The following is a 13,581-nucleotide window of genomic DNA, read 5'->3' as shown; positions in this document are numbered from 1 at the left end:
GATCCTCATTGAACAAGGTATATTGAAAAAAGACACTCAGCCAAGCAACTGGATCAGCACAGCGGAACTCCAATTTCAGTCCTTGTGCAAGTAAACGGACAATGTAGAGAGGATTCCTTGAAGCTATCAAAGAAACAATAGCAGAGAAAATTGATTCTGTTCCCAATATCAAAGGTTGCCTCAAATTCATTGTCTGTCTATAGCCAAATAAAGGAACACACTTTGAACCTCAGATTTTGTGCCAAGTAACACTGCACTGAGACCAACTAATAGGATCTTTGGTAATATTATCCAACCCAAAATTTAGCTTCTGTCTGAAACAATCTTTACTGTTTTAAAGTATTCGCTAATGTTATAAAATTCACACATCCTAAAAGATCACATCCCAGCCCTTCGACTGGGAAGTCCAACAGTAAACTCCATGCTTGTGTGTTGTGACTTCCTGTCTGCATTTCCTGCCAGATCCATTCTTGTAAGATAGAAACAGATTAAAACTGAAAAATTGACATCTCACAATCACCACACAGAGTAGGAATCTTGTCAAAATTAGACCCCAGTCACCATGCAAGAATGGAACTGCCAGACAGCGAGGATTTGATGGCCAAACATCCACACACACATCTGCAAATCACAACAGACCACTCGGATTTTTTTGTTTTACTGTCTTGCCAAGCAGCTAGAATTTTAATACCATGACGTATATGCTTTTGAAGAGATTATTTTTAATATTTGGACTATATTAAAAAGAACATTTTAAGGGATGACCAAATGTGGAAGCTATCAACTTTGACAGTTTTCTTTAATAGATCAGTACAGGTTTATGGTGAATCAGAGACCGCCTATCAAGATGGCCGAACTCAACCTGACTTGTCCACTACAGACACAAACACGATTCTCTTTGGAAACAATCTAAATAATCTTTTCCATTGTCAGAGTTGTCCTATATGTCTGTGGTCATACCACAGAAGCTTATTTTTATGCTTGTGATAGGGCATCTACCTCCCACCACTGGGATTAAAAGCAGGATTAAAAGCCCCCTATGGAGGCTGCATTGCAGGCAGCCTGCAAAGAGCAGCCAATCAGAGCAGAGCAGGCCCATATATGAAGGAGGGCTGTGAGGCAGAGGAGTCCATTCTCTCTTATGAGCCCAGGGAGAAAAGAGAGGGTGCCAGAAGGGCTAAGGGAGCTGCCAGCACCCTGAACAGAGACGTGCTGGTAGGATCAGGTGGGGTGAGAGGAACCATCAGGAAAAAGACTGCCAGACAGAGGCCCTGACAAAAGGGCAGAGAAGGTGCTGGTGGCTGCTGTGGGGAAGTGACCCAGGGAATTATAGAACTTCAAGGAACCTGGAGAGGTGACCAAGTCCAGTCCCTTGCACTCATGGCAGGATCAAGCACCATTTAGAACAACCTTGACAGGTGTTTGTATAACCTGTTCTTGAAATCCTCCATTGAGAGAGATTCTGAACCTCCCCAGGCAATTTATTCCAGTGCTTAACCACCCTGACAGTTAACAAGTTTATTCTGATTTCCAATCTAAACCTCCCTTGCTGCAACTTAAAAATCACTTCTCCTTGTCATATCAGAGATTAACAAGAATATTTTTCTCCCTTGTGTAATGATATTTTAGATACTTGCATGCTGTTATGACCCCCCTCAATCCTCCTCTTCTCCTCAAACTACGAAAACCCAATTAATTCACTCTTCTCTCATGAGTCACATTTTCTAGATCTTTAATAATTTTTTCACTCTTCTCTGGATCTTTTCCAATTTGTCCACATCTTTCCTGAAATGCAGCGTCCATTTTGTATGCATGTAATGTATTGTTTCTTCCTAAGTAGAGTATTTTGCATTTGTCCTTTTTGAGTTTCATCCTCTTTACCTCAGACTATGGCTATGTCTACACTACAAGATAAAACTTTCACCACATGACTGTCTTCACTGGAAAGACCATTAGCTCGATTTTGGGTGCACTTATCTCGAGATTACAAAATTGCAGTTACCTGACAGATATAGCGTCAAGCTCAAATTGAGAAGTTTGATTAAAGGCCAGTGTGGCAGCGCCACATCTTAAAAGTGAATTTATTAGCCTCCAGAGGTGTCCCCTATGTAACCCATAATGCCCCTCTCAGTGCACTGCTCTGACCACTGCTCTCCAGTAACAGGAGGAAGAGCCTGAATTTCCAAGCAGGAGCAGCGAGCCTTTAGCTGTGGGCTCATGTTAGTATGAAAGCCTGAGAAATGGCTTCTTTCTTTGTGTGCTGTTAGCAGTGTCAGTGCATCTGCTCATTCAAACAACCCCTGCAGCAAGGAGTTCGCAGATCTGTCTGTACACTTGCTATTTTTCTCTTCACTGCCTGGTGCCAGCCCCTGCCCCACTGTACCACGTGTCAAAACAGCTATGCTGGGGGGTCATGCTTGCATAACACACCAGGAAACTTCTGAGCGGTTTACATTTGTGTGCCAACCCCCGTCTCTCCCTCACAGGTAACAACACAGTCTGGGTCTTTCCCATACTCAGCATCATCACATGGGTAGCCCTCAACCCAACCCAATAAGACTATGTGCCTGCTGTTCAGTGCTGACAATGCTGCCATGGGAAAGAAAGTCTGGCTTTGCTGATGCTGTGCAGAAGTCTCCCCTGGTGGTTAAGATACTGGTGGCTTTGCTGCCGCTGTGGGAAGGAACAGCTCAACTGGCCATATACTGACCCCTCCCTCTTGGCCCATACCTGGGCTTGCTGCTGCTGCCAGCGAAAGTCTCCCCTGGTGGCTTAAGGGGCTTGCTGCTGCTGTGGGAGGACCAACATTTTTTTTTTCCTGCACAGTGTGGGACCCTGCTTTTAAGACTCTCCCCAACACCAACATAATACATTATTTTCAGGGATTGCATTTCTGCAATTATGGGAGGCGGGATAGTCAAAATCAAACTTATAAATTCCAGAATTAGACAAATCTATATAAATAAATTCGATTTTATCTTGTAGTGTAGACACAGCCTATGTCTCCAGTTTATCTAGAAGATCCTGAATTCTGACCCTATGCTCCAAAGTACTTGCAACTCCTCCCAGACTCGTATCATCTGCAAACTTTATGACTGATTCAGACAATAGCATAAAGAGAATGCTTATAAAGATATTGAACAGAACATGGCCCATAACTGATCCCTGTATAACCCACTCATCGTGGCCTTCCAGCACAACGGAGAGCCATAGATAACTACTCTCTAGGAGTGCTTATCCAACTAGTTAGGTATCCACTGAACAGTAGCTCCATCTATGTTGTATTACCCTAATTTGTTAATAGCCATGTGAGACTACCAAAAGTTTTACTGAAGTCTTGACATACCACATATGCTATTCTCCCACCCCGCCCCACACACACCCACCTACCCAAAGACTTGTTATCCTATCAAAGGTAGCTATCAGGTTGGTTTGACATGATTTGTTCTTGACACATCCATGCTGACCATTACTTATTTCTGTATTACCTTCTAGATGCATTCAAATGGATTTTTGAATTATTTTATCCATTATCTTTCTTGGTACAGAAGTTAAGCTGACTGTTCTGTAGTTTCCTGGGTTTTCCTTATTTCCCTTTTGGTACATGGACACTACAGCTATATCTACATGGCCCCTCCCTTTGCAAGGTACATGCAAATGTGGCTGATTGGAAATGCAAATGAGGTGTGAATTTAAATCTCTCATGCCTTATTTGCATATTGCTGCATGATTTGGCTTCCGAAGAGCCATTTCTGGAAGCCAAAGTAGCCATGTGGATGGGGTTCCTTAAAAGGAAACCCCACTTTCGAAAGCACCCTTCTTCCTGGAAAAAAAAATTAGGAAGCAGGGTGCTTTGAAATGGCGTGGGGGTCTCCTTTTGAAGGAACCCCATCCACACAGCTGCTTTTGTTTCCAAAAATGGCTCTTCCAGAAGCCAGATCATGCGGAAATATGCAAATGATTCATGAGATATTTAAATCCATGCCTCATTTTAAATTTCTTATCAGCCGCATTTGCATGTCCTTTCCAAAAGGGAGGGGCCATGTAGACACAGCATAAATGTGTCCTTTTCCAGTCTTTTGGACTCTCTCCCTTCTTCCATGACTTTTCAAAGATAATAGCTAATGGCTCAGCTATTTCCTCAATCAGCTCCTTTTCCTATTTTAGCTTCTAAATCCCACCTCATTTTCACTGATATTCACTATGCTATGCATCCAATCACCACCAAACTTTTTGGTGGGACAAAAAAAAAAGTCATTAAGCACTTGTGTCATTTTCACATTTTCTGTTACTGTTTCTCCTTCTTCATTGAGTAAGGCACCCAGCCTGTCATTGGTTTTTCTCTTGCTTCTAATATATCTGTAAAATATTTTCTTCTTACCCTTTATTTCTCTAGCTACTTTGAGCTCTTTTTCAGCCTTGGTCTTTCTAATTTTGCTCCTACATATTTATGCTATGTTTGTATTCAGCCTTTTTAATGACTTGGTTTCTACTTTTGAAGGACTCCTTTTGGATTTTTAGATCAATCATGATCTCATGATTAAGCCAGGATGGTCTTTTACCATATTTTTAAATTGGGAGTGGAGTGGGGGTGGGGAGAGGAAATATGTATAACACGTCCTTTCCTACAATCATAATTAATTGCTTAGAACAGCATTTGCAGATTATGAAGAGAAGATGGATGGAATATGGGATGGAAGTACATAGAGGATTTGGAAGAGGGGCAGTATGCAGCTGCCAGCAATATGGTCCCTGGGTTAGGAACCAGAATAGTGGGTGGCCCTGAGTTCCCCCTACCCCCTTTATGCCACCACTTGCCATTCAGGCAAGTGGCTAGTGAAGGGCTACAGTTTGCCTCTAGCAAGTGGATAGACCTTTGGACTGCAGCTGGCTGCTGAGGCTAGTGGCAGAACTAAGGCCTGCTGATCCCCGGGGAAGAATGGAATGGAACATGGTCAGAGGGCTTTGTCCTGAAGAGGACACCACAACAGTTGATACAATGTGAGTACATAGGAGAAGTTACAGTATCAAGACACCACCAGATTAGGGCAGCCTGCCAAAAGACTGAGCTAATTCCCAGAATGTCAAGCAAAGGGCACCATGACTATTGGTCAGTCCTGTTACAATACTACTGTTTACTTTCTAAATACATAGCTAATTCTCCTCTGGTTTTAAGGTCACTCTACCGTGTAATGGGAGATCCCAGTTATAGATTTCAGTTGACAGATTTGGGAAAAACGAGATCCATTAGTGCCTTATGTTAGGTATGCAAAAAGTAGAATCTGAAACTCATTTTCACATTGTATTGAAAATGGGTTATGTTTGTACCATTTCAAACACAGAAACATGGAGATATGCAATGACATTTTCTGTTCTGCAGTAATCTTTCCCTTAGAAATGTCCTAACAGAATCTTAATGTTTCATGCATGCTGTGCAATATGGTCAGAAAATATGGTACTTTGACCTTTACAATCATCTTTCATTTTATCTTCTGGATATTCATATTTCTTTGCTGTATACAGAATCATTATCCTGAAAAGAAGACAAGAGTAGTCTGAATAGCAAGAAATGTGAGGTTTATGGGGTTTTAAGCATATTAAAAGTGCAAGGCATAGTCCTTCACAGAAAATGCTGATGCATCCTTTACATTTTAGATTTTAGAATGTGAATAATGATAGGATAAAAATCTATTCTGGAGATGACTGTAGTTTGCATGACCAATGCTATCTATAGAACCCACCAAGTTTGCAATCCTGTGACCCTCAAAAATGTCCTGCTACTGGAAATTGCTTCCCTTGCTGTTTATTCCATCCCATCTTTGGCCTAATTAAAATGCAGTAAATATCATCTCTTTATAATCTGAAAATACTTTTCTAAGCAAAGAATTGCAAATGTAGGCAAGAAAATATTACACGTGCACTTATCTCCCTCTCTCACGCACATGCGTATTTTCAAAGATATGCACCCACCTCTTATTGAGCCATCTAAATAAACATTCTGATTTTCAAAAGCATTGCACATCCAGCAGTTCTCATGGAAGTAATGAACAAGGAAAAGTTACTTTACCCTACAACCACATTGTATATATTACTTAGCTCTTGTACTCTGGAAATAAGCTGTGGAACTGTAGGTAGTAGACACCATAATGACACTGTAAGCTACAGTGAAGAAAGGTCTAGTGAATAAAGCCCTCATTTAGGAGCCCAGACCTTGCTTCTATTCCCAGATCTGCCACAGAACAGCTGGATGACTTCGTATGAGTCATTTTATTTATGTGTCTTCACTTTCCCTATCAGTGGTGTGTAAAATTGAGAAAATCCCATTTTTGTGGTACATCAGGTATAAAGGCATAAATAAATACTGGTTCTAGCTCAACTCTGGAAAGGAAGAAATCACACTATAGTAGATAAAGGGAAACAACACTGAAAATTTTGCCAATTATTTAATCTTAATGTTCACAGTGATCAAAGGCATTAGACCATAGTGTGAATTCATTATTGCTCTTGGATACACACAAATGGATAAGATTTTCTTCTTCCATTTTAGACTAACTGGGAAGCCACAATCTTCCTTTTCAGATCAATCAAGCATCATGCTTTCTGTGTATTTAGCACAAGACACCACAACTGGCTGTTCTGAATGGACTCACCACAAAAAAGGATTAAGTTGTTGCAGCATTTAATATTCCCAATTTTGGCTCAATATTGTCAGGGATTTTTCATCCCTCAGGCATAATCGTCCCTGTGGGCCAGGGGAAACAAGCCTTGGGCCTTTAATATCATTACAGGGGCAGGTAGACTCTAAAAGGTACATAGGCTGCCAGTTAGCAGCCCCCTGTAACGGTCACTCTGTGTCAGTTGGTTTTACCGGTAACCTGAACTCACAGACATTTCAAAATCATGGATTTAAAATTCAGGCTCCTCATTGGACAAAGGTGAGGCAGCTTCTAGAGAAGGACCTGTTTGAAAGCAGGACCTTCAGAACGTCCGTATGTAAATAGACTCATGAATAATGCATAAGATCAGGGAATATAAGGCAGCGCCACACAGCGCTCAAGGCACTTGGTACCAGCTGCCTCTGAGGCGAAGACTTTTTGAAGAGCTCCTGCCTTTTTGAAGATTCCCTGAAGCAATTCCACCTCCGCCCAGCAGGGTCCGCCCTGCTGAGGTACTAGCTGAATGACTCACACAAAAAGAGCTTAGGCAGCAGCTCTGAGGTAAATTGGGTGAGGGGCGAACTGGCCTCACCCTTAGGGTGGGGTACTGCGCTCTCGCTCGTTAGTACCCAGAGCCTGTCAAATCACTGCGGCACCCCCGACCTCGCCGCCGACAAGCAGCTCAAAGGTGAATTTGGTGTGTGTCGAACTGGCTTCACCCTTAGGGTGGAGTGCTGCGCACACATCAATTGAAGCCTAGAGCCTGCCACCTTCGCAGCACCTACGCTCTCGCTGCTCGTCGCTTTGATTCTTCTTCACCGGACGTGACCAACGCACTCAACTAGACTACCGGACTGGACCCTTACACCTGATTGGACATGTAAAACCCCCTCTACGCCCTGAGACACTAACTCTAAAACCTAATTCAGGCTGTGTAGGGGGATTTAACAGACTGTGGCTCAGGTTGCAGTTTTTACCGGATCAACTAAGAGCCATAACCCGGAGTTAAAATTATTTGCTCCGAGCTGCGCAATTGATTAATAAGCCCATAGTCGAGGCTTTGTTAGTTAGTTAACTGTTATTGCTAAGGTTTCTCTTTTTCCTCCTAACCTTCCCTCTTTCTCTCTCCAATCCCCACTGGGAAATTCGTAATATATTATCTCAGTTGGGAGGAAACCTTGATAGGCTGGACCTCAAGGTTTTCCAATAGGGTGGCTCATCTAGCCATCCAGAGCATATAAGGGTAAAAAACTAATTTATCTTCCCTAGCTCGGAGAAAAAACTTATTTCAAAACTCATTGAGTCTTTTTTACCCTTTTCTCTCATAAGAGAAGTCTCTCATAAGCTCCGTCCATGGAACTCTTGTTAATATTTAGCGTAAGTGTTTAGACTATATATTTTTATAATAATTAAATTTGGTTAAGTTAGTTGTTAATGAATAGTTATACAAGTTTAGTTCACGTGCAGTGTTTGTTCGTTTATATGTTGCTGTTTTTTGGTTAATAAACACAGACATTACTTAGTTTATTTTTCCTCTCCTTGTCTCACCCTTGCCTTTAACGAGCGAGCCAGCTCCTGACCTACTGGGAATTAGCTTCTCCCCAGCCTCTCCCCTCTAGCACAACACTGGTCTCTAGGCCCCCTGCCGGAGGTGGGTGGGGTTGGCCTGCTGAGGAGCGGAGCAGACTTTGCCTGTCGGCGGGCTTCTGCCGTCTCTTCTTTGCCCTCGTCTGAGGCCCCGTGGGGATCCGGACGGGACGCTGGTGCGGGGTCAGCGGGGGGTTTATTGCCCGCAATTCTGCCCGCACTGACAAATATATTCCTGGAAGTTTCATCACATGACATAACCTTTAATTAAAGATTAATCTTTAATTCCTGGAGACTCCAGGGCAATCTTGGGGGGTTGGCAAACCTAGCTGCATGTAGCAACACATCTCCTAAGCATCAGCAGCGGACAGGAATATCACACACCTGTTCTTCACAAACTGCATTGGCTCCCTGCTCTCTGCAGAACTGAATTCAAGGTCTTGACCTTAATCCACAAAGAATTTTTTTGATTGGACACTGACCAGTTCACATACCATCTCACCTTCACAGTCTTCTTACATGGCTTCTACTGCCTCTTATGAAGACGAAAGTTATTAAACTGACCGGAGAACTCTTTCTCTCCCATCAGCTTAGAGCTATTTCGCTGGAAGCACACCAACAGTGTCACTCTAATGGTGTGTCTACACTAGGAAGTAACTTCAAAGCTAACTTCTAAGTAAGGGAGCCCAACTTTGAAGTTCTTACTCCATTCCTGGGACTGGAGTAGTGCCCTAAGTCAAAGTTTAACTTCAAAGTACTGTAGGGGGTGTGTGTGTGTAGATGTGCAACTTCAATGTTATTATTGTAGCGTAGACACAGCCTTAATGATTTGGTGCAAACATAGTCATACTGAACTTTTTAACACATAACTTAAGCAATCAAGGCTCCCAGCTGTGAAGGCTGGAGTCAAAGCTAATACTTATTTTTATCTGAGAAAAGAGAAAAAAACAAATTATGAGGGATCTTTTTTAAACCAAGGTGAAATTTCTCATAACATGGCATTTACTGTAATTATTTTTCTCCATCTAAAGCTTCTTTCCACCTTTCCAGGCAGTATATGATAATTGGGAGTTAGATGTCTGCAGAAGTTACTGCACTAACTTTGAGCCTCTGGAAAACTGGGTTCGACCCCTGAATTGTCACCAGTAAAAATGAACTGGATGTGCTCTTCATTCGGCATGAATAAAACCCTCTCTCTCACACATGCACACTTAAGTAACAGATTAGAACAACAGAGGTGTTGCAGGAAGGGTGTGACTAAATTCTGATGTTCATATCTTCTGGTCAGAATATTTGCTTATATTGATTTGTGTTACACCCACAGCTGGTGTGAATCAACATAGCTCTATTGACTTCACTTGCATTTAGAAAACAAGCTTAAATGTATATTATAAGATTTATGTCAGAACTATGATATCTCAGGGTGTATAGAAGGTGCTGGGAAAATTACATTGATTTGCACAGTTCTACATCACACTATTCAGCATGAGAAAAGAATGGTACCCAGCAGAGAATAGATGACATGTAGTATTCCCTCTCTAACCCTTCTCTCTCTGACAGGGATGGAATGTGGGTAACAGCAGCAGATGGCCAAGCAGAAGACTGTACAGTAACTGTCAGCAAGAATACTGACAACTCTAAGCAGTGAAGGTATTCGGCTACAAAATCAGAAGGCCAGTAGTAGCAGCAGTATGAGCTGCTTAAGCAGGCAGAAAGCAATAATGTACTGTGAACTTCACTTGTAGGGTTTGTTTTGTTTTTGGGGGGTTTGTTTCCTTCATTTTTCTTCTGTTGGCAATGCACTCCCTACCTTATGGAAATGGGGGACACACAATAGCTGAGCTGAAAACAGTATGACTGGGTCTACACTAGAGAGTTTTGTCAACAGAAGGTGCCTTCTTTCGACATAACTCAGGGAACTTCTACACACTTGCATTCTGTCCACAGATTCTCAACACCACTCTGCATTTGCCTCGACAGTATTATACCTCAAAAACGTGTGCATAACAATCTCTCGACAGATTGTCGACATAAGCGCAATGCAGGCACATCTGTCAACAGAGAGGGCTTCCGGTTGCCGGGCAGCCCTCTTTGCAGAGCTGCCATTCTGCTTTCTGGCACCAGAGAGCAGTGCAGTCTGGCAGCTCTCTGTTGACAGAGCAAGTTGTGTGTAGATGCAATCTGCTGACAGAGGTTCCATTGAGATTTCCCTGTCGACAGTAACTTCTGTCAACAGATGCTTCTAGTGTAGACATAGCCTATGATGGAAGACAGCTATAAAGCACCAGTAACTGCAGTGGCAGGCGTGAGCACAATCCTAGGCACAATCTGGACAGACCACAGAGACAGAAAGGTGAAGTGACTGGCCCAAGTAGCGTGGTTTAGGATTGAACAAAGGATTACACCTTATTTTCACAGCCTGCCAGTAACAACAAACAGCACATTTAATGAATGGACTATTTCAGACACCTTCACAGAGTTCCCACGTGGCTTCTGCTGCTGACACAGATACTGCCTCTTACAAAGGTGGGAGTTATTAAGTCCATGGGAGAACTCTCTCCCTCATTGGCTTAGAGCTGCTTCACCAGAAGCACACCACCCATGTTGTTCTAAATGGTGTCATGCAGACATAGCGATAAAAACCACTTCTGTCCTAGAAGAACAGAACAGCATTTTTCCCCATTTCCTCTTTCCTTTCCATCTCTCAGTCTGCAGACACTCACAGCATTTACTCCAGAAATATATATAAACTACAAACAAATGATGAAGCCAAACAGTGTGAGCACTTGCTAACGTGTGGGCTGGGGGTGCAAGAGACATGCTGAGCCCCTAGAAAAGGTGTGGGTGGGGTGCTATCTCCCAGAAGGGGCAGGCCTCATTGCTGCCCAGAGGATGCTGCGCCACACGCCCCGCACCCTCCTGACAACCCTGAGAGTTGCCTGAAACACACTGCATGACACTCCAGGGCTACGTCTACACGTGAACCCTACATCGAAGTAGCCTATTTCGATGTGGAGACATCGAAATTGGCTATTTTGATGAATAACGTCTACACGTCCTCCAGGGCTGGCAACGTCAACATTCAACATCGACGTTGCGCAGCACCACATCGAAATAGGCGCTGCGAGGGAACGTCTACACGCCAAAGTAGCATACATCGAAATAAGGGTGCCAGGCACAGTTGCAGACAGGGTCACAGGGCGGACTCAACAGCAAGCCGCGCCCTTAAAGGGCCCCTCCCAGACACAGTTGCACTAAACAACACAAGATCCACAGAGCCGACAACTGGTTGCAGACCCTGTGCATGCAGCGTGGATCCCCAGCTGCAGCAGCAGCAGCCAGAAGCAGGGCTGCTGCACACGGTGACCATAGATCCCCGCAGGGGCTGGAGAGAGAGTGTCTCTCAACCCCTCAGCTGATGGCCGCCATGGAGGACCCCGCAATTTCGATGTTGCAGGACGCGCAACGACTACACAGTCCCTACTTCGACGTCGAACGTCGAAGTAGGGCGCTATTCCTATCCCCTCATGGGGTTAGCGGCTTCGACGTCTCGCCGCCTAACGTCGATGTTAACATCGAAATAGCGCCCAACACGTGTAGCCGTGATGGGCGCTATTTCGAAGTTAGTGCCGCTACTTCGAAGTAGCGTGCATGTGTAGACGCGGCTCAGGGGTGATTTAAAGGGCCAGGAGCTCCAGCCAATGCTGCTGCAGTAGTGGAGGAGGCTACCAGGAGCCCTGGGACCTTTCGAATAGCCAGGCCCCAGGCGAACTGCCCCCCCTTTGTTCCTCTCCCCACATCGGCAGATCTTGTGTTGGCTTTTCTGTATCTGTAATTTGCATTTTTTAAACATTTCCCTTTTTCCCACTTCCAAGAGGAACTCAGAATGAGCTCTGTACAAACATACACTGTCTAGTTCTTTCTCACACACGGAAGCCAGCAGCACAATGGATACAACAGATAAGGAAAGTCACAGAAGACAAAGTCCTGCCATCCTGTCCTCTCCTCCACTCCCAGCCCACGCCTGAGCTTTGACATCAATTGCCTCCAAGCCCAAAAAAAGACCAGCTATATCATTTGGTATATTAGGCTGCAGAGTGAAGGAGTCATTACATTTGTCTCCTCCTCCCCAGCTGCAGGCAGAGATGAAAGTGAACTGCTAAAGCTACGTGGAGAAGCTGATGCAGGAAAAGGCATTAGGACTTGTGTCAAGCAGCACCAATTACACTTTCAAAAGTCAAACGTTCAGAAGGAAAATTAAAAAAATATTAATGTGGTAAAATACAGACTAGTAAGAGAAAGGTTAATAACGCAGCGAGGCAGTCAAAAAAAAAAACCCACAAAAAATCAACAATACTTTGAAAACTGTACTGTTATGCATTCTGCCCCCAACTTGTAATTTCTAATCTTTTATTGCTGTCCCCCTAATCAGTACACCTCATCTTCCAAGAAGCCATTATTTGCTTCCTTACTTCTCTAAGAACCTATTGTCTTCTTTGCCTTCTTCTGATTACAGAAACTAAAAGACTACTTTCAGAAATCTTCTTAGGAATGTAATCCATAAATTTCATTATACTTTTAATTATAGATTAAAGTCACAGCTAGCCTGTCATTAAAGCAATATCACAGTGAATACAGGTAAAACAGCAATAAGGTTCTGACATCTTACAAATGGTTTCTTATGCTGAAAAATTATCATTATTAAATCCCCGTTAAAGCTTGCTAACTGATTTTTAGAAATCTTTACTAGAGTTGTACAGATCATGCCCATGTGTATGGGCAGGGAACTAATTTTGTAAATCCTAATAATGAGAGGAGGCTTTACACATAAATGCCACTGAACACATGAGAGGGCACCCTAATTTCTTCTTGAATTACAAAAAATATTTTTGAAGTACCTTAATTTCATACCATAAATACTGAGGAACATCATTCTTCATTTCTTAACAATAATACACTATTTTAACAATAGTTCCAGGAATGACCTTCAGTGCATTTCTGTCAACAAAGACCACAATCCAGTGAGAAAACCTCTCAAAATAATGTCAAATTTGTCATTACAGGACAGTGACATTAATACAACAAGAAGTCTGAAGTTTTCAAAGTTCTTTTGTAGAAAATATCCACATCTAGCAAAGCATTTTGGGTTGTTTCAAACAAATATGTAAAATGAAGTCTGTTGTGACACCTATCATTTCCATTAACACACTCAATTCTTAAATTAATTAGCTCATAAAATAATATCAAGCATGAATGCAAAAACACACCCTTGTCAGGCATACCACAATGAGATGGTAAGAAATTGCTCTGCACTGAACCAACACACTATAATTCTAAT

The 13,581-nt window shown here is 42.9% G+C and overlaps 1 protein-coding gene across 1 annotated transcript in view; it reads right to left on the bottom strand.

Annotated features, from left to right (window-relative positions):
* MYO16 (myosin XVI) overlaps positions 1–13,581 on the bottom strand; it is a 622,320-nt gene that overhangs the window by 494,621 nt on the left and 114,118 nt on the right. The window lies entirely within an intron of this gene.

This window comes from Carettochelys insculpta, chromosome 1 (assembly GCF_033958435.1).
Source record: "Carettochelys insculpta isolate YL-2023 chromosome 1, ASM3395843v1, whole genome shotgun sequence".
NCBI classification, from domain to species: domain Eukaryota; kingdom Metazoa; phylum Chordata; order Testudines; family Carettochelyidae; genus Carettochelys; species Carettochelys insculpta.
This window is presented reverse-complemented; position numbering and strand designations above follow the sequence as displayed.